This window comes from Pleurodeles waltl, chromosome 2_2 (assembly GCF_031143425.1).
Source record: "Pleurodeles waltl isolate 20211129_DDA chromosome 2_2, aPleWal1.hap1.20221129, whole genome shotgun sequence".
Taxonomy (NCBI): Eukaryota; Metazoa; Chordata; class Amphibia; order Caudata; family Salamandridae; genus Pleurodeles; species Pleurodeles waltl.
The window spans coordinates 724,044,481-724,067,510 of record NC_090439.1 but is presented as its reverse complement, the minus strand read 5'-3'; positions in this window follow the sequence as shown (position 1 = coordinate 724,067,510).

The following is a 23,030-nucleotide window of genomic DNA, read 5'->3' as shown; positions in this document are numbered from 1 at the left end:
AGCCAGACCAATCGTTGGCGGCGCTATGTTGCACAGACACAAAATGGGACTTCTGCTTGAGCAGAGCGTCACCCTAATAGGCCTGGACATATTTCGTGGAAGTAACGAAAAAACTCTGCTGCACTATGCGGAGTTCTGCAAAGTGGCGGAGTGTGTTAGGTAACGACGTTCACACTGATTTTTAGTTCTGGGTCTTTGTCCAGCACTACAAAATCAGCGTGAATGGCACCACGTGTAGTGCAAGAGGGCACTACTTCTTTTCTGCCGGTCGAGTAGATTTTCTACTTAAGCGGCAGCTTTCTCAACGCAAATGGAAGGTTTCTCATTATGAGCGGTAGTGACCATCTGCGACTGCCCGCGTTGAGAAATCTCGCCGGGAGGTGGCCTGAAGCAAGATTTTCCTTGCTTGCAAAAATAACATTGGTAAGTGCAAGTGAGGAAAAAGCTCCATGCTCTAAGCGGAGCACGGAGTGTGAAAAACTTTGCAAACTCCACGAGTGGAGCGGAGTTCACCATCCACCCCCATAACCCTAATAGAATATATTTTGAAGTTACGAAGAGCTAGCCAGTTAATGTTGGGATAGTATTTTTAAAATGCATTTGGAACATACATTGCTTTGATTTATTTTTCATTGCTGAATATGTTGGTCCCATATTGGTAAATGTCAGAGTAATTTCTGTAGAGGGTACCACATGTTTCCTGCTTTAAAAACTGCAGAGTTTTAAAATGCATTGAAGCAATGGTGAGAGCAAATGGAGCCAAACTGTGTGTTCTTTAGTTAGGAACAAGTGCAACTATCCCATGAATATGATGATGGATAAAGCATCTGATGAAATGCTAATTAAAACGAAAATGTTATGGATTAAATCATGTTGGGGTATCTTATTATTGATCTGCAACTCAAATTACAACTAAAATTGAGAAATTAATATTGAAGATGTTTTAAATCTGCACTGTCCTTAGGAGGCACGATTTCTGTCCCTTTATTACTACTGATAAATCTCATGGTGTGCAAAATGACCTTTATACTTGGTCTTAGGTGGGGAGGGCGTGCCAACTGTATGCCCATTGATGTGTTCATATGCGTCTTTCGGCACAAGAAACCAATGAAAAGACAGACAAAACATCCAGGTAGTTAGACGGTGTAGTTAGATGAAAAAACGAGGAGCAAGCAAATGGTCGAGAAGTGACCCTGACATCACCAAAATGTATGCCTCTAACAAGAGAACATCCAAGCTGGGAAACCAGCCACTTAGAATAATGTGGGAAGAAGCTTCATTTAGCGCTTCATTTGTAAAAGAATAAGGGGGTCATTACAACATTGGCGGTAAAAGCTGTTTACCGCTGTGCAGAAGGCCGCCAACACACCACTGCGACCATGGAATTCCGCCACGGTCATTATGACCCACTGCTCGGAATCCGCCAAAGTTTAGACACCCACACAAGTCCGCCACACCAAAGGTCAGTGATAAACTGGCGAAAACAAAACCTCCACCGTCACGCCAACAGAAATACGCCAACACTATCACGACCCACGAATCCACGCAGCGGTCTTTCAACCACGGTATTCCATTGGCAGTACACACCGCCGTGCTCAAAATACACACACACTTACAAAACACTACCACATTGGACAATTCCAAATACACACACCTGATACACATACACACACCACTCCCACACACCCAATACAATATAAAACACACACCCACATTACCCACAAATCCCTACTACCAAAAATTCTGAAAGAAGGCCAGAGAGAGGCACCACAATCTCCAAACAAGCATCCACAGGCACTCAACACCATCACTCATACAACATCCACGCACCTCACACAACCACCACAACACACCACTAAATATCACCCCACACATCACATCACAACACACACCACCCCACACATCACCCAGACCACCCCATGGCACGGCAATGACACCCCAGGTTCTCTGAGGAGGAGCTCAGGGTCATGGTGGAGGAAATCGTCCGGGTAGAGCCACAGCAGGTGCAGCACACCTCCATAGCAAGGAAGATGGAGCTATGGCGAAGAATCGTAGACAGGGTCAACACAGTGGGACAGCACCCAAGAAATAGGGATGACATCAGGAAGAGGTGGAACGACCTACGGGGGAAGGTGCGTTCCGTGGTCTCAAGACATCACCTTGCGGTACAGAGGACTGGCGGCGGACTCTCACCTCCTCCCCCACAACTAACAACATGGGAGGAGCAAGTCTTGGCTATTCTACATCCTGAGGGCTTCACAGGAGTAGCTGGAGGAATGGACTCTGGTAAGTCAAAGCTTTACAACTATATCCCCCACCCTACCTGCATGCCATCACATACCCTCACCCCCATCACTCCAACTCCTCACAAATGTCCCAATATCACAAACCCCACATCCCAACACCAAGCCCTGCATGCAACAACAAAACATGGACACCTATCACCAATGCATGGCCACTGCACATACCCATACACCCCCCTAAACCATCATCACACAAGGTCCCACACGGAAATGCAAGCACTGGTATACACGGTCACCCACCCATTGCACACCATGGCACACACTGATGCAATAATCATGCTTTTACACCCCTGCAGGACCCCTACCCAATGTCACCGCACAGGAGGGTCCAGACATGTCCACACCACCAACAGAAGAGGCCCACAGTGATGACAGCAGCTCTGTCCAGCTGGATCTAGATGACCAGCCCGGCCCATCTGGGACCTCGGGACAGTCGGTTTCCCTGACACAGTCACAGGCCAACACAGAGCTTCCCCCCTCTGGAAACACCAGCACAGCACCCACCCAGTGGGCCCATACCTCTGTCCCCAGGACACATCAAGCAGCAGTGTGTCCACCACTACAGGGAACCCAGGATAACCCACAACCCCAACAGGGACCTGGGAGCAGTGGCAGTGGGCACACCGTTCAGGGGACAGAAGCCCAGGGAAACAGGGGAACTGGGAGGGCTGCTGTGCGACAGGGGGAGGACAGGCCCAGGGAACCCAGTCTCCACGAGGCCCTCTCCAACATCAGGGGAGCCTACTATCATTCCCAGGAGATGATGGCAACAGTACTGGCCAAGTTTAAGGAGACCCAGCGGCTGCAGGAGGAACAGTATTTGGGGTTCAGGTAGGAACTCGGATCCATCAATTCCACCCTGGGCACCATCGTAGGGGTGCTGAAGGAAGTCCTCAACACCAGGAGGGACACTGTGGCACAACAAGGGGCCCCTGACACTAGCCTGGATGATGAACTGCCCACCACCTCCGCCGGCGCTAGTGGACAGGAGGCACCGCCACAGGACCACCACACCAGCACCCCACCCCCTGCAGAAGGAGAACCACACCGCAAACGGTCCCTGAGATCCAGGACAAAGACAGAGAACGATGCCAAGACCCCCGCCAAGAAATTAGACCGCCCTGAATGTCATCCTTTTGTCCCACCTTGTCACCCTGTCCATCATCAAACTGCCCCAGCTCCACTTCCTATGCCCCTTTGGACAATGCACCTGTGAGACTGATAGACTGGACTCTGTCATGGATATTCCTCCACCATCACCCCTCACCATTTTACAACCCCCTAAAATATTGAGCACTTAAATAAACACCCTTAAATCGCAAAACAATCCGGAGTCTGTCTGTGATTTCGAAAATGTGTATTAGCAATTAGAGTGACAAAATGCTCTTTCAATTGTAATGTCAACATATCTATGTCACACAGCTCTAGTCCATGAGGAAACAAAGCAGATGCCACACTGCGGGACCCACATCTGTGAAATCGTAAGAGAAAGTGAAAACTCAGTGACCATACACTCGGTGAAAAGGACAGACAGTAGAGAGGTAGTAGTGTTAAAGTACATGTAGTAGGCAGGTTTGTATTCTTACCTGTGCCTCACTGGAAGTATTGCAGGATCACTGAGTTCCTGTTGTCGATGTCTTCTTCTTCTGCTTCCTCATCTTCACGATCCACAGGCTCCACAGCTCCCACAACACCTCCATCTGGACCATCCTCCTGCAGAAAAGGCACCCGTCATCGCAAAGCCAAGTTGTGAAGCATACAGCAGGCCACAATGATCTGGCACACCTTCTTTGGTGAGTAGACTAGGGAACCACGTGTCATATGTAGGCACTGGAACCTGGCCTTCAGGAGGCCAAATGTCCGCTCTATAATCCTCCTACTTCGCCCATGGGCCTCATTGTAGCGTTCCTCTGCCCTTGTCTTGGGATTCCTCACTGGGGTCAGTGGCCATGACAAGTTGGGGTAGCCAGAGTCACCTGCAAATGGAGCCGGTCAACTGTTAGACACACACTAACTCTTAGGGATATACCCAGACAACTTTACCCACTGATTTGGTTCCAGGTGCTCACCTAGTAGCCACACACAGTGCCTCTGGAGTTGCCCCATCACATAAGGGATGCTGCTATTCCGCAGGATGTAAGCGTCATGCACTGAGCCAGGGAATTTTGCATTAACATGGGAGATGTACTGGTCTGCCAAACACACCATCTGCACATTCATGGAATGGTAACTCTTCCGGCTTCTGTACACCTGTTCACTCCTGCGTGGGGGGACCAAGGCCACATGTGTCCCATCAATGGCACCTATGATGTTGGGGATATGTCCCAGGGCATAGAAATCACCTTTCACAGTAGGCAAATCCTCAACCTGAGGGAAAACGATGTAGCTCCGCATGTGTTTCAGCAGGGCAGACAACACTCTGGACAACACGTTGGAAAACATAGGCTGGGACATCCCTGATGCTATGACCACTGTAGTTTGAAAAGACCCACTTGCAAGGAAATGGAGTACTGACAGCATCTGAACTTGAGGGGGGATTCCTGTGGGATGGTGGATAGCTGACATCAGGTCTGGCTCCAACAGGGCACACTGTTCCAGGATTGTGGCACGATCAAGCCTGTAGGTGATGATTACATGTCTTTCCTCCATTGTTGACAGGTCCACCAGCAGTCTGTACACCGGAGGATGCCGCCATCTCCTCACATGTCCCAGCGGACGGTGCCTATGGAGGACAACAGCGAGCACAGAGTCAACCAACTCAGAGGTACGTAAACACAGCTTACTCAGAAAACTATTCATAACCCGAAATTTGCCTGTAAGAGTGTTGAGCCATGGCCTAGGTATGTGTTAAAAATAAAGCCATGTGGGCCCCTTAAATGGCGGCTGCCTGACCTGTAAAGTGGGACAATGGGATGTGAGGTAACTGCGCTGGCATTGTACACCGTCGCGGTAGGCAGTCGAAGACCGCAGCGCAATTCTGCATTGGTTAACATTGGACCCTATGGGTCCCAGGAGCCAGTGACGATGTACGCCGGCGGTGACGGTACGCACCGCCGCGGACGTGACCGCCATTTTCTGTCTGTTTAATCACTCAATACCTGATCTTCGACAGGAGAGGACCTACACTGCAAGTGCTGCTGTGACCTCAGTCTGGAAGAGACAATGGCTCGTTCGTCTGGGGAAAGGGCCCCTGCCTTCAGCACGGAGGAGTTGGAGAAACTCGTGGATGGGGTCCTCCCCCAGTACACGCTACTCTACGGTCCTCCAGACAAACAGGTAAGTACACTGTGAGCATGCTGTATGGGCAATGTCTGTGTGGAGTGGTGTGGATGAAAGATAGGAGGGGGGAATGATGCGTGCATGAAACGACGGTGAGTGCATGTGCCACATGGCAAGGGTAGGGATGCGGGCCAATGACTATGACGGTGCAGTTGGTAATAACTTCTCTTTTTCCCTTGTACATTTCCTGTAGGTCAGCGCCCACCAGAAGAAGGATATTTGGCGTGCCATCGCAAAGGACGTCCGGACCCTGGGGGTCTACCACAGACGGAGCACCCACTGCCGGAAACGATGGGAGGACATTTGCCGCTGGAGCAAGAAGACGGCAGAGGCCCAGCTGGGGATGGCCTCCCAATGTGGGAGTGGTGCCCATCGAACCATGACCCCCCTGATGTACAGGATCCTGGCGGTGGCGTATCCGGAGTTGGATGGGCGCTTGAGAGCATCACAGCAGCAACAAGGGGGTGAGTACACTCACTCTCATTCTGTTGATTCAGCATGCAGTGGAGGTGTCTGGGTGGAGGAGGTGGTCTGTGGGTTTCCCTAGGCCAGGACGAGTTTGCCAGTTAAGTCCCATTTTTCAGGCAGACCCTGTGGCACCTCACCCCACCTGGGTACAGTGCCAACTACACCTAGTCAGGCTCCTGGGACATCCATGTGTGCAGATATCGGCCACAGCCTTGTAGGCCATATCCCAGGGATTGAATAGTGGACCCCAAGTTCGCAGCTTAGTGCAGGGGGCTTCTGTGTCTGTCATGTCCGCCAACGGTAGCGGTAATGCATGCACTCAAGATGTCTTTCTTCTGTCTTTCCCCCCCTTTTTGTGGTCTCCCTGTACTTGTGTGCATTAGCATCATCAGATGGAGGAGCAGTGGCACCGGAGCAGGAAGGAGCTGCATCCCACATGGCCCTGGAGGGCGACACTACAGAGTCTGATTTCACCAGTGAGACAGAGGGCGAGGAGAGCTCCACGGCGGGGACAGGAGCTGACACCAGTGATACGGACTCGTCCTCTGATGGGAGCTCCCTTGTGGTGGCGGGCCCATCTGTGCCCCCCGCATCTACAGGTACAGCTGCCAGCCCCCCTCCAGCACCGCCCTCGCAGCAGCCCCTCAGCCTTTGCCCCATGCCCGCTCACCCAGGAGGGTGGGCATCACCTTGGCCCCAGGCACCTCAGGTCCTGCCCCAGTCACTCCTGCTGCCCTCAGTGAGGAGGCCATTGACCTCCTCAGGTCCCTCAATGTTGGGCAGTCTACCATTTTGAATGCCATCCAGGGTGTAGAGAGGCAGTTGCAACAAACCAATGCATTCCTGGAGGGCATTCATTCTGGTCAGGCAGCCCTTCAGCGAGCTTTTCAGACTCTGGCCTCAGCACTGATGGCAGCCATTGTCTCTGTCTTTAGCCTCCCCCCTCCAACTTCCACCACCCAGACCCACACCCCTGTACCTCAGCCTATCCCAAGCACACCATCAGACCAGCATGCACACACCTCAACACACAAAGGAAGCTCAGGCAAACATAAGCACCACACATCCCACAGGCACTCACGCAAGCATCACACACATGCAGACATAGCAACATCCACTGCCTCCACTGTGTGCCCCTCCTCCTTGTCTCCCTCCTCCCTCCCAGTCTCGTCTCCACTCACACCTGCATGCACTACATCTTCAGCCACTACTTCCATCACCAGCACACCCACCACCACACCCCACTCACGTTCAGTCACCACCCCCACTAGCATTCACACATCCCCTGTGTCCTCTCCCAGTGTGTCTGTGAGGCCACCTTCCAAGGTACACAAACGCAGCCACACACCCACTCAACAGCCATCCACCTCACAACAGTCTCCAGCGCATGCACCTTCACCCAACGTCACCAAACAGACACCTCCTACAGCCACATCCTCTTCCTCCACTCCCAAACCCCCTCCATCTACCCATCCCAGTGTTCCTAAGAAACTTTTCCTGGCCACCCTTGACCTCTTTCCCTCACCTCCCCCACCCCTTCAGTCTCCTAGGGCCCGACTTTCCAGGTCCCACCCTAGCACCTCAGCCACAACATCAGCGGGACCAGTGGTGCCAGTAGTCACCGGATTCTGGAGTGCCTCAGGCAGCAGGGCAGCCAAAGGGGCAAGGAGCCACAGCACGGACAGTCCCTCACCTGTCAAGCATCAAAAGTTGGCCAATGCCCGGAGGGAGAGGGGGAAGACACAGCTACCAATGCCGCTCCCAGGGGTACAGGTGGAAGTGTGGAGTCAGCTGCAACACCTTCCAAGGTCGGGAAGGGGGCACAAGAAAACCGGCAAGTCTGGGAAGATCAGACCGCCATCAGCCCCGCTGCCCAGGAGGCAACCGCCAGCAGCCCCGCTGCCCCAGACAGGGCTGCCAGCAGCAGCCCCGCTGCCCAGGAGGCGACCGCCAGCAGCCCCACTGCCCAAGGCAGGACCGCCAGCAGCAGCCCCGCTGCCCCGCTGCCCAGGAGGCGACTGCCAGCAGCCGCGCTGCCCAAGACAGGACCGCAAGCAGCAGCCCTGCTGCCCAAGACAGGACTGCCAGCAGCAGCCTCGCTGCCCAGGAGGCGACCGCCAGCAGCCCCGCTGCCCAAGACAGGACCGCCAGCAGCAGCCCCGCTGCCCAAGACAGGACCACCAGCAGCAGCCCCGCTGCCCAGGAGGCGACCGCCAGCAGCAGCCCCGCAGCCCAAGACAGGACCACCAGCAGCAGCCCCGCTGCCCAAGACAGGACCGCCAGCAGCTGAACCGTTGCCAAGGACACCGCCACAACAAGCTCCACTGCCAAAAACACCGCCGCCACAAGCACCACTGCCAAGGACACCGCTGCCACAAGCACAGCTGCCAAGGACAACGCCGTCACAAGCACCGCTGCCAATGACACCGCCGCCACAAGCACCGCTGCCACAGACACCACCGCCACAAGCACCGCTGCCAAGGACACCGTCACCACAAGCACCACAGGCCCATGAGCGCCAAAAGCTCTGACGCTACTGAGGCCGCCACGAGCAGGATGAAGCACTCTGGGCACAAAGCCCCCTCCAGAACCAGTGGAGATATGCATCCATTACCTCTGTCCTTGCAGAATGAAGCACTCTGGGCACAAGGCCCCCTCCAGAACCAGTGGAGATATGCATCCACTACCTCTGTCCTTGGCAGGATGAAGCACTCTGGGCACAAGGCCCCCTCCAGAACCACTGGAGATATACATCCACTACCTCTGTCCTTGGCAGGATGAAGCACTCTGGGCACAAGGCCCCCTCCAGAACCAGTGGAGACTGTAATCCACTTGAGAGACTGTGGCTTTGCACTCCCCAGGATTGAACAGTGGGCAAACCACCCACTGTAGAGACTTGAGAGACTGTGGCTTTGCACTCCCCAGGATTGAACAGTGGGCAAACCACCCACTGTAGAGACTTGAGAGACTGTGGCTTTGCACTCCCCAGGATTGAACAGTGGGCATGGGGCCCCCTCATGGATATGGCGTCATGCACTCAACTGGCTGAGGTGCCCACCCTTTCCCTTCCCCCTGAGGTGCCTGTTTTATTTCTATCTGATGCCCCTGCAGTGTTCTCTCCGTCTTGTTTGGGTATCTTGTGTGGGCCTCGCCCATGCATTGTGAGCCCAGTGGTCCACAGACTTTAAGGGTGGAATACCTTGGATAAATATTATTGGTGTATATATTTGTAAATAGTGTATGTATATTTTTTTAATACTGATTTTTAATATATTACATTCATTCACCTCATTTCCTTTTGTCTTTGCATTCTTCCGGGGGGTTGTGAGGTGTAACTGTAATGTATCGTCATGTACTTGTGTGAGTATTGTAGTGGGTGAGGGTGGGGGTGGGTGTGTTGAGTGTTGCGTGTGTGTGTTACTGTTTTTTCCCTCCCCTGTGTCGTAGGTGCAGTACTCACTGTGGTCTTCGCTGCCGGCTTTCATGCTCCTGGTAGAGGAGCAAAAAGATAAAGGCTGGAAAAATGTGGAGCTCTGGTTCCATGGCGTCCTGGTTCCTCGTGGGGTGTGCAGAGGTGAGCGCTTTCCCTTCGAAGTCTTGTTTCCGCCGTGTTTTTGTTTGCGGTGAATCCACCCCGGAAAAGGTGGCGGATTGGTAGGTTGTAATTCTGTGGGCGGTACATTGTCCTCCGCCTGTCTGTTGGCGGAGGACAATGGCATGCTGTTTGTACCGCCGTGGCAGTTGGAGTGTTAAAGTGGCTGTCTTTGTTGGAGGTTTCCGCCATGGTCGTAATTCCATTTGTTTTACCGCCGGCCTGTTGGCGGTTTTACTGCCGCTTTAACACCGACCGCCAGGGTTGTAATGACCACCTAAGCGACGATGGCCACATTTTTGCTCAGAAGCCCATGGCCACACTGTAGAATTTAAGGGGTGCGAACACCCAGGTTGAGCGTTGGTGGTTCCCACCTTATGCCTCTTTTATCCACCGCCAAATTATGTGCCCGTCCCCCAAAAAAAGGGTGCTGGCGAAACCCGAGAATCAATAAGTGATCCTCGTGTCAGTAACAGTGAAAAGAGTGTCTGCAGTCCTTGTTTGGAACAAAAACAAATTTTGTTTACTGCTTCGGCTGTTTCAGAGTGAAACAAAATTCCAGATAGCGACAACATAGCACCCTTTTTTATCACATATTTCACCATTGTATTTTGATTGACAACTGTCCTCCTGTGTATAAACAACCTCTCGCCCTACTAAATTGGCCATTCAGTCTACTGTTCCCTAAATTTAAACATTGAGGAGTTCTGCAATCAATAAAATTCCTTTTCATCTCACCCAGGGTTGCCATGTCTCTTCAAACAGAGACAGAAAAGCCCTTGCTCTGTGGCAGACAGATTTCAATTTCCAGTCCTCGTCTATTCGTACAACGCAGACAGAGGCAAACAAACCCTAGGCAGAGCCTAGCAACGCACCGTTTAGTCTATGTGTTTGAGCTGAGGGAGGAAGGCCTGGTCTCGTTCACACATGAATAGAAAAGATTAAGATTTGCTTTCAGAGCCTTGAGGCCTTCATGACAGCCAGTGTCAACAGCCCTGCCGGCCTCTCAATGTGTAACAGTCATCTTTCACAGGTTCCCACAGGGAGGTCCCCCTTATTAGCATGCCTTACACCGCCGGGCCTTGTCACTATTTAATCGACGAATAAAGGCGCGAGCTAGTCTTGTTAAACAAATTGAAAGGATAACCTACGGAGGAAGCTGAAAGAAAACAGCAGGGACATTAATACCTACGGGGGCCTATGACTTTCTGAGAACAAGAGTAGGCAGAAAGAAAATGGGAAATAGCAGAGGATCATCGTGCGAGCTTATGTGCCTTCCCTAAAGCATCCAATCGCAATAGTAAAAAAAAAAGACTCGGAAAAACGGACTTCTTGCATATGTCACGGATCTAAAAGGCAAGGTTGAGGGCACCTCTGCACGAGGGCCCTGTACCCTCATATCCTGCAGCACCATGTTTGTATCTAGAGGTGGATGGTGTAAGGCACTGCAAAGGAGGCTGCACTACAATGACAAAATAATTAGGTGCATGAGGAGCACACCCACAGGTACGTTTCATTTATGGGCAAAGCGAGCAATTGCACAGGGCCCACTCCTTCTAAGGGACCCCCTAGTAAACTCTCTTACTCTAGCTCACCTTTATTGACTACTCCATCAGAACCTCTCACCCTCTCTCCATCCATGTCTCTTATTTTCTCTGTGTCTTTTGCTCAGTGCCATGTATGTATTTTTGGGTCCCGGGCAGTTCAATAATGTTGGGCCTCGTGGAGACTTGAATTGTTAGAAAATAGGTAACAAAAGTCAAATTGTTCCAAATAAGGGGGCCTCAAACTATTTTTTGTGCGGAGCCCCAAAAATCATTAAGAAGACAATGTACTCGCACAGTATGGGGCTGTGTGCCATGCAGCAAACCACTGAGCTTCTCAGTCCTTTAAATGCAACCTTTTTAAAACATTTAACCATGTTTTACGTGACGTTCATGCACATGTAGGAACATCCATCAGAATGTGCGTGCAATTAGATCTTGAAATAGATTTACAAAGGTACACGTTCTCGCAATCCCAGAGTACCTGTTTGCCATTGAGATGTGCAGAGACTCGCCAATGAGAAATATTACACTTCTGGTGAGACGCGTCTGTAATCTCCCTTTCGTATAAAAAATTCACCTTCTAGGTAGGCAGCAATACCTGCCCATTCAAAGAGTTGAGTAGCATTTGTTTTTCTAACAAAACTGAAGGCTTGAGTCTGAATGCTTGACCCATAGTCAAAGTAAACTCACAGAATTTCACCTGCATTGTACAATCTGTTTCTGTCACCTATAGACAAAATGTAATTGTAGGAAACTGGGTTTCTGTTTGGGAGGACTGTGAGGGGGGCTTAAAACCCTACTCACGCAGCATCCACATCTCTTCAGGGTGGGAGACAAGCAAATCCCAAATTAACCTGTGCTTAACCCTCCAATAGCTTGGCACAAAGTAGTCAGGCTTAATTTAGAGATTATGTGTAAAGTATTTTTTGCAGCACTTCAAACAGTGATAAAGTGAAAACCCAACATGAGAAAAATCTCACACCAGTTTAGAAAAATAGAGTGAAATGTAATACATTATTTGAGACCAAAACAATAAAAAAATAATAGAATTGGAGATATGCAACTTTAAAGATTCAAGTGCAAATAGCACTTTCAAGCAGAAAGCGGCAACTGTGGTTATCTGGTCACACTGGCCTGCGACAAAGTCACAAGCTGAAGCTGACCACTGCTGTGCATGGACCAGACAAAGGGACTAAGTTAGGCCAGCTAAACAAATTACCTGAAATCCAGGCAGTGGAGTGTTGCGAGGTCCTACTTTGAGGATGCATCGGCCAGCAGCAGCTTTGAGATCCTGCGCTGAGGATGCATTGCGCTACAGTGGTTGTGGAGAGCTGGAGGTTGCAATGCAAGGTCCTGCATCAAGAATGGTTCTCGCTTCTGCAATTCTTATGTGGGACTGTGAGATGATACATCGTGCTGCTTCGATTCTGCCCCAAAAGACCATAGCTGGGATAGCAGAGCACCTTCAGGCCTGCTTCCATGGCTCCAGGACTGGCATGGCACCATTGGAGGGGCAGGACTCACAACAAGCAGAGTACAGGTGCTCCATTCAAGGTAGTTGAAGCCTTTCCTGTCCCTGAGGCTTAGATCAGGAAGACAGCCAACTAGCTCTTGGAGTCAGTGTGGTGTTCCTGGGTTCAGGATGCAGAGCTAGCCCCTCTCAGTTAGGTGTGCCCTAGCAGAGCCTTTGTGATGTGCAAGGGTGGGAGGTGACAGCTTCGCCCTCTATCAAGTCAGAACTGGTCATCCTGCCACATCCATTCCCCCTTTGTCTCTTTGACTGGGAGCAATCCACAAAGACCAACTGCCAGATACACCTAGTCATGTGACCCAGGATACAGGCTGCAGGCACCAAATGGTTGGGACAAGAACGTGCCAACTTTCCAAAAGTGGCATTTTCAGAACTGTGACTTACAATTCAACATTACCATTAAAGAGGGTATTAAATTACAATTCCTTAGACACCAAACTCAACTTTCCTACCTGCTACCAATTGAAGGTTATCACTTATAAGTTAACCAATGTTATCCTATGGGAGAGGCAGGCCTTGCAGTACTGAAAAATTAATTAAAGATTTTTCATTGCCAGGACATGTAAAACTTTAAATTACATGTCCTACTTTTTAAATAAACTGCACCCTGCCCTATAGGCTATTTAAACCCTACTCTAGAAGCAAATTATATGTATTGAAAAGGAAGGTTTCTGCCTGGCAAAAGGTTTGTTTTGCCAGGTTGAGATGGCAGTATAAACTGCACTCACTCTTCTTAAGTGGGTGGCACAATAGTGCTGCAGGCCCGTTAGCAGCATTCAAATTAAAGACTCTCTGTACATGTAGTACCACTTTATTAGGGACCTACAAGTAAAAGTGCCAGTTGGGTGTAAGCCAATTTTACATTGTTTAGAGGACAGAGCACGAGTACTTTAACACAGGTTAGCAGTGGTAAAGTGTGCAGAGTCCTAAGAGCCATCCAAATCAGTTTTAGAAAACAGGAGGGTAAAGAAGAAAAACTTGGAGATGGCCCTGCAAAGAAAGCCAGGTTCAACAGTCATCTACTGAAACCCGCCCACCATATGCAAGTAATGGACCAATTGCTTTTCAGCTTGCTTTTTAAAGACAGAGAAAGGCTAGATGTCACCATGTTCAACTCAACATATATGGATTGTGAGCAATTTGCTGATTTGTTGCCTCCAGGTATGGATATTTTGGGTAAGTACTATTTCCCTCTGCCTGGAAAACTGAACACCGGCCAATAAAGTGGTATTGATCTTTCCTGAAATAAAGATGAGAGTATCTGCTTCAGTTTCATATTTTTTTTAAGTGACCCGTTGTAATGCTCATACCTCTTATCCGGTAGCATGATCGTAGATTCCCACCAATGCCAAGTGTAAGAAAATACTTCTTTTGGCATGGTGGTCATTTAAATATTTTTGGACTAATGCTTCTGGTTTTTGACTTTGTGCACAGGGGATCTGCTAACTAGGCCCCAATCTATATTCTCTGACCCCTAAAACATATTGAAATAGCTACACTCCTAACTGTCACATTTCACCTACCTCTAAGTTCCTTGCATATGGCACATAATATGCCCAGGGCCTGTTACTTAAATGCCACTAATGAGCTGCAGCACATATTGTGCCACACCTAAAGTGACAATGCAATAGACGACTTAAGGCCCCCAATCAGTAACCTTGCTGTGCAAATTTATGTAAATTCGACCTGTCAAAATAACCCCTATCAACAGACCTAAACCCTCCTTTTAAATGTAAATATGACAACCCTAGGAAGGTCTTAATGCCCTATAAGCCAAGGTGCATGATATTTACAAGTAGGACATGTGAAAGTTTAATGTAAAACAAATCCTTACAGTGACAAGGCCCTGAAAGCTACTTTCACTGTACCAGGGTTAATTGTTTGATAGAAAACAGTAGGAGTTAATATTGAAATTAAATAATGTTATCTCTGCCTAGGAATTAGATAAAAAATAGTTTCCCCGGGTTTTTAAAATAGTTATTACACATCCAATTCTTTAGTAAAGTCAGATTTGGAACAAACATTTTATAGGAAGTACTTTTAATAAGTCACCATTATCCTGCCTAAAGCCTCTGGAAGACCATGTGCCTGAGTTTTAAACTGTCACCTAGAATCTGAATTGCTCCTTAATGCCGTGTGTACAGGCTCCCAGAGCTGAGAACAGTCTTTTCATGGCAGGGTCTGCGCCATGAAAAGAAAAGGCTGGTAGAAAGTGGGGTTGTAATCAGCAAGTCGGCGCCGAGATCAGCGCTGCAGTCGCTGGTTACTTGCCCGACCTCCTTCAGATAGTCGGAATATATGATCATGGAAGAAACGACGGTCTTTAGGCGTGTCTGCCCTCGAAAGTTGTAATTGGACAGTCGGATCGCCTGCAGTGCGGCGGTCCGATTGTCAACACGAGTGTGGCAGTCCTCTGACCACCACACTCGTAATGAGGCCCAAAGACTTTGAGAGTAGGAAGAGATTGACCATCCTTTGAAATAATTGCTTGGGGGCTGTGCCCAGCCTTGCATACCTTAAAAGGATGTCTACCCCCATTGACTGCAGATGTGGCTCACACAAGGCCTGCCTCTCTTTTGTCCTCCTAGCAAGCCAGGCTACAGTCCCAGTGGGAGAGGAGCCGTACCCACAGCTGGTTTCAAGTGACCACAGAGGAGGGATTGCTAATTTCCCTGGTCCCACCAGATCTTTGTGACTGGGGTGAATGTTGGCATTGTTCAGCATTCATTCCATCATCTGTTCTTTTTGTGTTTGTCGAAGTAAGTGGGAAGGGTAAGTCCAAGCTAACCTGGATGTTGAGGAGTGATACCCCAACATTGGTTCTAGGATGCTTGCTTCAAGTCCAGGGAGGACCTGGAGTTTGGGGTGGCCTGTTCCCATGGGGTGCAGGGTTAAGACTGATTTGTATATGGCTAGGCCAAACTGGGGTGGCATGGATGGCAAAAAAAATGGATTAAACTCAGATTTTTGTTACTGGTGGTGAATGTTCAAATTTTTTTCAGTATTTTGTCCATCATATATTCTTTTTGTCTTTGTTACCCTGACGTGGGTCCCGTGTTCATTGCGCCACTGGATTGAAGCGAACCTGGCTAATGAGGGGTGATACTCCAGAAGTGGTCCAAGGATGCTTGTTTCTGGTCTAGGGAGGACCTGGCCTGGCAGTTCAGGCTGAACTGTTCCATGGGGTGCAGGGTCAAGACTGATTTGCATTGCCTGGGTCCAAACTGGCATGGCGTGGTGGGCAAAAAAAAAATGATGGATTAACCCCAGATCTATATGTCTGAGGATGAATGTTTGCATTTTTCAGCTTCCATTTATCATCTGTTCTTTTTTTGTTTGTTCTTAGAGTCTGAACCTGCTCTCACTTGTACAGATGACAAAGAACAGGACTTTAAGGGTCAGTTGGCTGTCCTTCTGTTAACCTACAGTGGCAAAAAGCTGCAAAAAGTCAATTTGTCTGGAGGAGCCCCGCTAATCAGTTTCATCTGGACCTGCCCGTAACCATGTTGATGGGTTATTTGAAATTAGTCCCCAAGTGGTGTTTATTTTATCCTGGAACACTTAGCTGAAGTCAGAGTGTATTCCTCCTACCTAACCTAAAAGTTTGAACTTTAAAAACCTTTTGCTGAGTTTCTGCCTCAAGAACCATTGTGGCACTAGGATCAATCTGCCAACCGATGTGTCAAAGATGCATTGCCAGGGGATCTGATTTCACTGCAGATACCTCTAAATTTTTCTTCACAGGAGTGAATCCAATTCAGTGGGCCCCACCAGCATCTGTCGACCTCAAGCATTGTACCAAGTCTGAAGATAGAAATTCTCAACAACAAACGGTCGATGGCGACGGCTTCCTGGATGAGTACTTCAGACGTTTCTCATTTAGAGGTTTTCCTCCTTTATCTACTGCTTTACCAAGACCTGTCCTTCATCACTTAATCATTGGTGAGCCCATCTCACATGATTTCCACACATTCTTCATAGTGTGCTAGGAATAAGAGATTAGCTGCAATTAACTGCCCTGGCCAGTTCTCTGTTTTCTTCAGGATCAGCTCAGCTCTTTTTGTTATAATCAGGTTCACACTACTGATCACTTTAGACGGTCTCTTTTTTACCTCCTCATATCTTCTATGTTGAGAGATACCACCTCTAGCTAGGCCAGGTACCTACAATGTCATGAAGAAGACCCTTGATACATTCCTTCTAACAAGGTTGAACTATTGACTTTATATCAACCACATGTTAATTTATTGGAAGGACTATCAGTATTGTGTGATTACGTAACTCCACATTCCTGGATACGCAATTTATGTCCTGTTGTCATATGAGGAGTCTTGAATATTATTAGTACAATCATTAAGGGCCAGATGAAAAAATCCCTTTTGCATTTTTTAAGGGTCCAAATTGGTATTTTGGGCCATTAAGAAATGCAAAATGGCCTTTTCTGATGTACAAAGGCCTTTAGGAAATCCCAAATTGTATTCTACCCTGTAAAAATCACAATTTGCGATCCCCAGAATAGAAAATTGCAAATAGGGATTACCTATTAGTGATTCCTATACTGATTTACAAAGCATTTCCTAAATATGATTGGGGCATTTAGGAAATGCAATTACCATCGACTTGAAGTCGATGGTAACCATGTACAATTAAAAAAAAAGCATTCCAAAATGCTTTTTTTAAACATTGCAATGGAACACACATGTGCACCTTAGGAATGTGTGTGCTCTACATGTGCACCACTATTTTTGGGGTGTACCAAGGGGGGCCTTTTGCCCATTGCACATCCTTGGTTTTGTTTTTCCCAAATAGCTATTGGATTTTTTATTTTCCTACTAGCGATTCTATTAGGAAATCGGTATCTCTGTACACGGCATGTTGCGTTTCCTAAATAGCGATTTCTATGAAGTTGCTATTTAGGAAATGCAAAATTGCATTTTAGTGTATCTGGCCTCAAAACTTGAATTTCGTGATTTTTTTTCTTTGTTGCATTCTTTATGAGTGCAATTCTTTTTTGATTGCCTTTGGAGCAGTTTACATTATAACGTTTTTGGATCTGGGCAGGATAAACACTTTGGAATATGTTGTCAGTTGAAAAGCCATTTGCTAATTTGCCTATACAGTAGTGCTGGCACTGTCTGAGAAATATCCCCAAAACTGTGCAGATACTTAGGACCTCATTACGAGTTTGGCGGTCCGTCGACCACCATGGCGGCGGTGGCGGTCCGACCGCTGTTGAGAGGCGGTTAGAATACTGTATTACAAGTCATGCTGGCCTATGGAGCAAAGACCGCTGTGGTCCCTCCAGCTCCGCCAGGCAGCACAGACCGACACAGTAACAAGGCAGCAGAAACAGGCCGGTGAAGTCTGTGTTGCCGCCGGACACATTACGAGGTTGCAGACCACCAATGTGACAATGGCAGTCCAACCACCATGTCTCAGAAGGTGGAAACGGGGACTACAAAGGGAGACACTCACCTGCAGGCAGCCGTCTCAGACCCAGGTATAGTAGAGGCTACACAACATTGTCTCACACATCACCAACAACACACCAGCATCACTTATATAAATACAACTAACATACTCAAATTCCTCACAGGTTATCGTCACATACAACACACATATGTACAGATTTGGCTTGGAACACAAACACTACCACCATTAAACAGCCATGCAATGGACACACACATCACCAACACAACAGTACAATGAAAGGACAATGGCATGCACAATCGACAGAGAGACACAAAGACAAAGAACATGATGCTAACAATACCTGCACAATAGGGTTGGGGGCACTCAGGGAAGGACACTATTCTGGGACACATATCACTTTGCACACGCCCCTTAAACAACATCGGCACAGGAAATGGCCTTACATTTGTCACAGGGACACACAGTACTAGACCCAAATGACATGCTCATCTGCACAATGTGGAAGTGCAAGTCAACAAAGCACATACAACTCCAACTGCATGGGACATACTTCTAAAGAAAGTAGCTGCAAGGAACACACAGCTACATGAGCACATACACGGTCAAATCCAAACAAAGTTAACACCACTGAACACACTCCATGTCTGCACCAACAAAACTCAAGCTGACACACATTGGATGAATCCATAACCCTTATCAGGGGGACAAGTCTAATACCAGACATGCTCACATTGGACAACACAAGATGAAATATTCACCATAACAAACATAACACATTGCTATGACCACAATTTAGCAACACCCACATACCCATACACTCAACATACACCATTGTCTTAGGTGACACCATCACTGCCCAGAAAGTCAGCTACTGCAAACAACAGCAAATTGATCAGCAAGCAGGCTGAAACACTCACAACTTTAGGCACACAAAACTAGTTACTCATAAACAACATCAAAGTAGAAAAGGAATTGCATGAGAAAAGTATACCTAAAAAAACAGCTGTTTGGGTTTATTAATTGGGAAGAGTTGAAAGTCCAAGGCCATTGGCCAGTCCAGGTTACTTCAAATAATAGCAAAACTTGCCTACCAACTGCCAGGGAACCTCCATAGGAAGGGGCATCAAGGGGGCAGGTTGGGACCTCAGGGATCATTCTGGGGGCAGGGGTTGGATCTGGAAGAGGAGGTTTGGACTTGGGCTTGGGAGGATTGGTCTCCATTTTGGGATGGGTGGGCTTCTTCTTGGTTGTGAGATATGGGTGCTTGCAATGGGGGCAGGCCTTGGAGGTGGAAGAGAGGTGCTGGGAGTTGGGTGGGGACCTCTTCGGTTTGTGACAGGATTGGAAGGAACAGGGGAAAGGTCAAGCTTAAAGTAAAAAACTTTCTAGGGGGACGGTCATCAGATGGGGATCAGGATCTGGAGGTCAAGGGAGTGATTGTTGTGTTGGTGTGGATGTTGTGGGTGAGTGCTTCTGGGAGATATGCTTGTGTATGGCAGGTGTCTGTTGAGTGGGTGAGTGAGTGTGTTTGTGTGTCTTGGGGATCTGGGAGGTGGAGGTGCTGGTGGATGTGTGTGTGTGTCTGTTGGAGTGGTGACTGTGGGTGTGCTGGATGTGGTGGATGGCTATGTGTCTGGAGTTGTGATGTCTGTTGGTGTGGTGCTTGTGGATGTCTGAGGGTCTGGCGGGCTGGTGTCTATGGGTATGATGGGTGTGGTGTGTTTGTCATTAACTGTTGGTGTGGTGTCTGTGGGTATGCTGGATGTTGTGTGTGATGTTGGGAGTGGTGGGGGTATCAAGCTGTTGCTTGCTTGCCTGCCGGTGTGTGTTGTAGTGCTTATGTTTGTGTGTACTCCTCTTGTGTGTTGGTGTGCATGTGTGCAGATCTGTCTGTGTGCTTTGGTTAGGTAGGGGAAGGGGATCTGGAGTGGGAACAGGGAGGTGGAGGGGGGAAAGAAGGTAGGAGGTGACTAGCTCCCATCAGTGTGGAGGCCAGAGCATCAAAATATCTCTGTTGGCCAGCTATTGCACCATGAAGGCCTTCCAGGAATGCATTGGTCTGTTGTAGCTGACTTGTCAATCACTGGATGGCAATCACAGTGGCTGTCTGACCTACAGACATACTTCTCTGGAGGTCAATAGCCCCCTCACTGAGGGCAGCAGGGCCAACAGGGGCTGGGGCAAAGGTTCCAGGGGTGAAGGAGATGCCCACCCTCTTGGGTGAGAGGGCACGGCCAACTGGGTGGGGATCAACAGGGAGGGCAGTGATAGAACAGGGAGTGCCAGACAAGGATGGTACAGGGGAATGGCCCGATGGGTCGGGGACCACTAGGGAGTGTCGACTAGAGGAAGAATCCAATGATGATATTGATGTCCCAGCCTCCCCTGTGGCTCTCCCCTCACTCTCAAGAACTCTGGGATCCTCTGTGTTAATAGTATCATGACCTGAGGTCCCATGGCCAGATGTTTCCCCACACAGCTGTGCCCGTCTCCTTTGCTTGCCGGTGCTGATGCTTCAAATACAAAGAGACACAAGGTCAGCACATGTCCATAATCACACTTGACAACAGCTCTGATTATCAGACAGCACTGTGATGTCAAGTAGGCCCCAGCAACAAACTCCACCTAAGTGGCCCATACATGTGCCATATCATATGCATGCATGCCATCTGAACTGTCAACAGTTGCCCACAGGAAAAACAGGAACACAAACAACTGCAATTGCATGGCAGAAGTCGTGCAATCATAATGACCATACGACCATTAGAAGACATCATCAGCCTCAAAGCTTTACCCCATGGAGCAGACCACTTTCACCTGTTGGCATGCACTAATAGGCCAATGGAAAATTAATTTCCACAGATCCCACACAAGGTCATGCACACATCTATTTGTCACATACATAAGGACCCAACAATGAGAACTGACGATACAAAATCATGCCTTGTTGATGACGATAGTACAATATCCTGGAGAAGGTGACATGGAAGTAATTATGTCACAATGGAAACATATAGAAAATGTACACTTGATCAAGTGACATTTGTCCCAACAGAGTCATGGAGGTAGTATTCATGTTTCTCAGATAGGCCATAAATGTGGCATGGCAATGGACATGGTAGACATCATGTGCAATATGGCAGAGAGAGTTGTCTCCAAAGTTTACAACACAATGAATCAACAAGTCCCAGGGTAATCACCACTTATGTCTGGCATCCCTTACTATGAGATACTCTGAGTGTATCAGCAGAAGACATTAGTCCCTTAAATGTTGGAGAAGACCTGAGATTTGCAAGTACTTGTTGAAGGCCCTTAACATGTTGCCCATTTGGGAGCTACACCACTCTCCACATTTTGGTCATGCAAACCCAGATGTCTGTCTGTCTGTGGATGAATGCCTGTACCCAAATACATGTGATATCTACATAACTGCAAGTCACTCCATGTTCATGCGAACTTTCAGGACACAAACCTTACCCATTACACATGTGCATGCATCCTTCCACCTGATGCCAATTCAAAGGCGTAAATATACAAATTGTGGCTCCAAACTCTAGGCCTACCTGTCATGTCTCTTATTCCTACTGCAATTATACATGCCAAATGACATGCTATAATGGGTGAGGGTATGTGTCAGCTAATAAAGAATGGTGACACACTCCTGTATGTGTCACAACATGAAATGTAGCACCTTGCAAATGTCCTATTCTACAAACAGTGTGCCATGCACAGATATGTGAGGGAATACAGACATCATCCCATCAACATAGGTAGACCATGCATGAAACTGCAGCTCACAAATGTTTAACACAGAGAAAGGGCCGCATGCTGACATGTAGACACAAGGAATGCTAGCAACAGTGATGCCACATAAATCATGTCAATTGACATTCCCCACTTACCAAGAAAAAGTAGTGATCTATAGCTGTATCCAAAGAACAATTTAAGCCCTGTTATGTTGGACATGTTCACATTATAGACTGCAGTGAGACATCAGCACCAATCATACACTGAAGACAAACAGCCTCTTGGTGGCAGATGCCTACATACAAATTTACCCAGGTACATGGCAGAGGACAGGGATGCATCACCTACTTACCTTTGGCCTGGAATATTTAGGAGTAGTGGTCTGTTGCATAGAAATTACACTCACTACAACAACAAACAGTACTTGATTGATTACATACATATGTCGCCCCTGCAGAGCAAGTGGTTTGTGGATTCGACCCTGTTGTGTCCTAGGTCCCTGGGACAATAGGCAAAGCACATCAGTATACTACAGATAAAGATGGCTACACAAACAATCACTCATCTACTGTGTGACACATGGCTCATCCCTAATTGTCAGGGGGAGCTGTCACAACCTGGCTCAATCAATTGCCAATGGAACAGGCAGGAATATGCCCTGTACTCACCCCCTTGTGGTTGCTGTGCTGCCCTCAAACGCCAATCAAGCTCCCGATAGGCCATCGCCAGATTGCAGTCCATTAGGGGGGTAATGGTTCTGCGGCCACCCCACCCACGTTGGGAGGACAGCCCCTGCTGGGCCTCCATGATCTTCCCAGCCCAACATCCTAGGTCCTACCACATTTTTCTGTAGTTGGCGCACTACAGGCTGTGGCTCTCCGGGCACACACCTTCTTGACAATGGCTCTCCATATTCCCTTCTTTTGATGGGCGTTGACCTGCAATGATGCAAAAGGCAAATCAAGAGATCGTGTTCACAAGTCTCATCACAAATGGTTGAGTCACATACATGTCAGTAACATCAAGTTAGAACTTTTTTTATTGTCAATACCCCCCAAGTATGACACGTACAAGCCAATACACACAGGGCCATGACTACAGACATATATTTCCCAATCTACAGACTAACC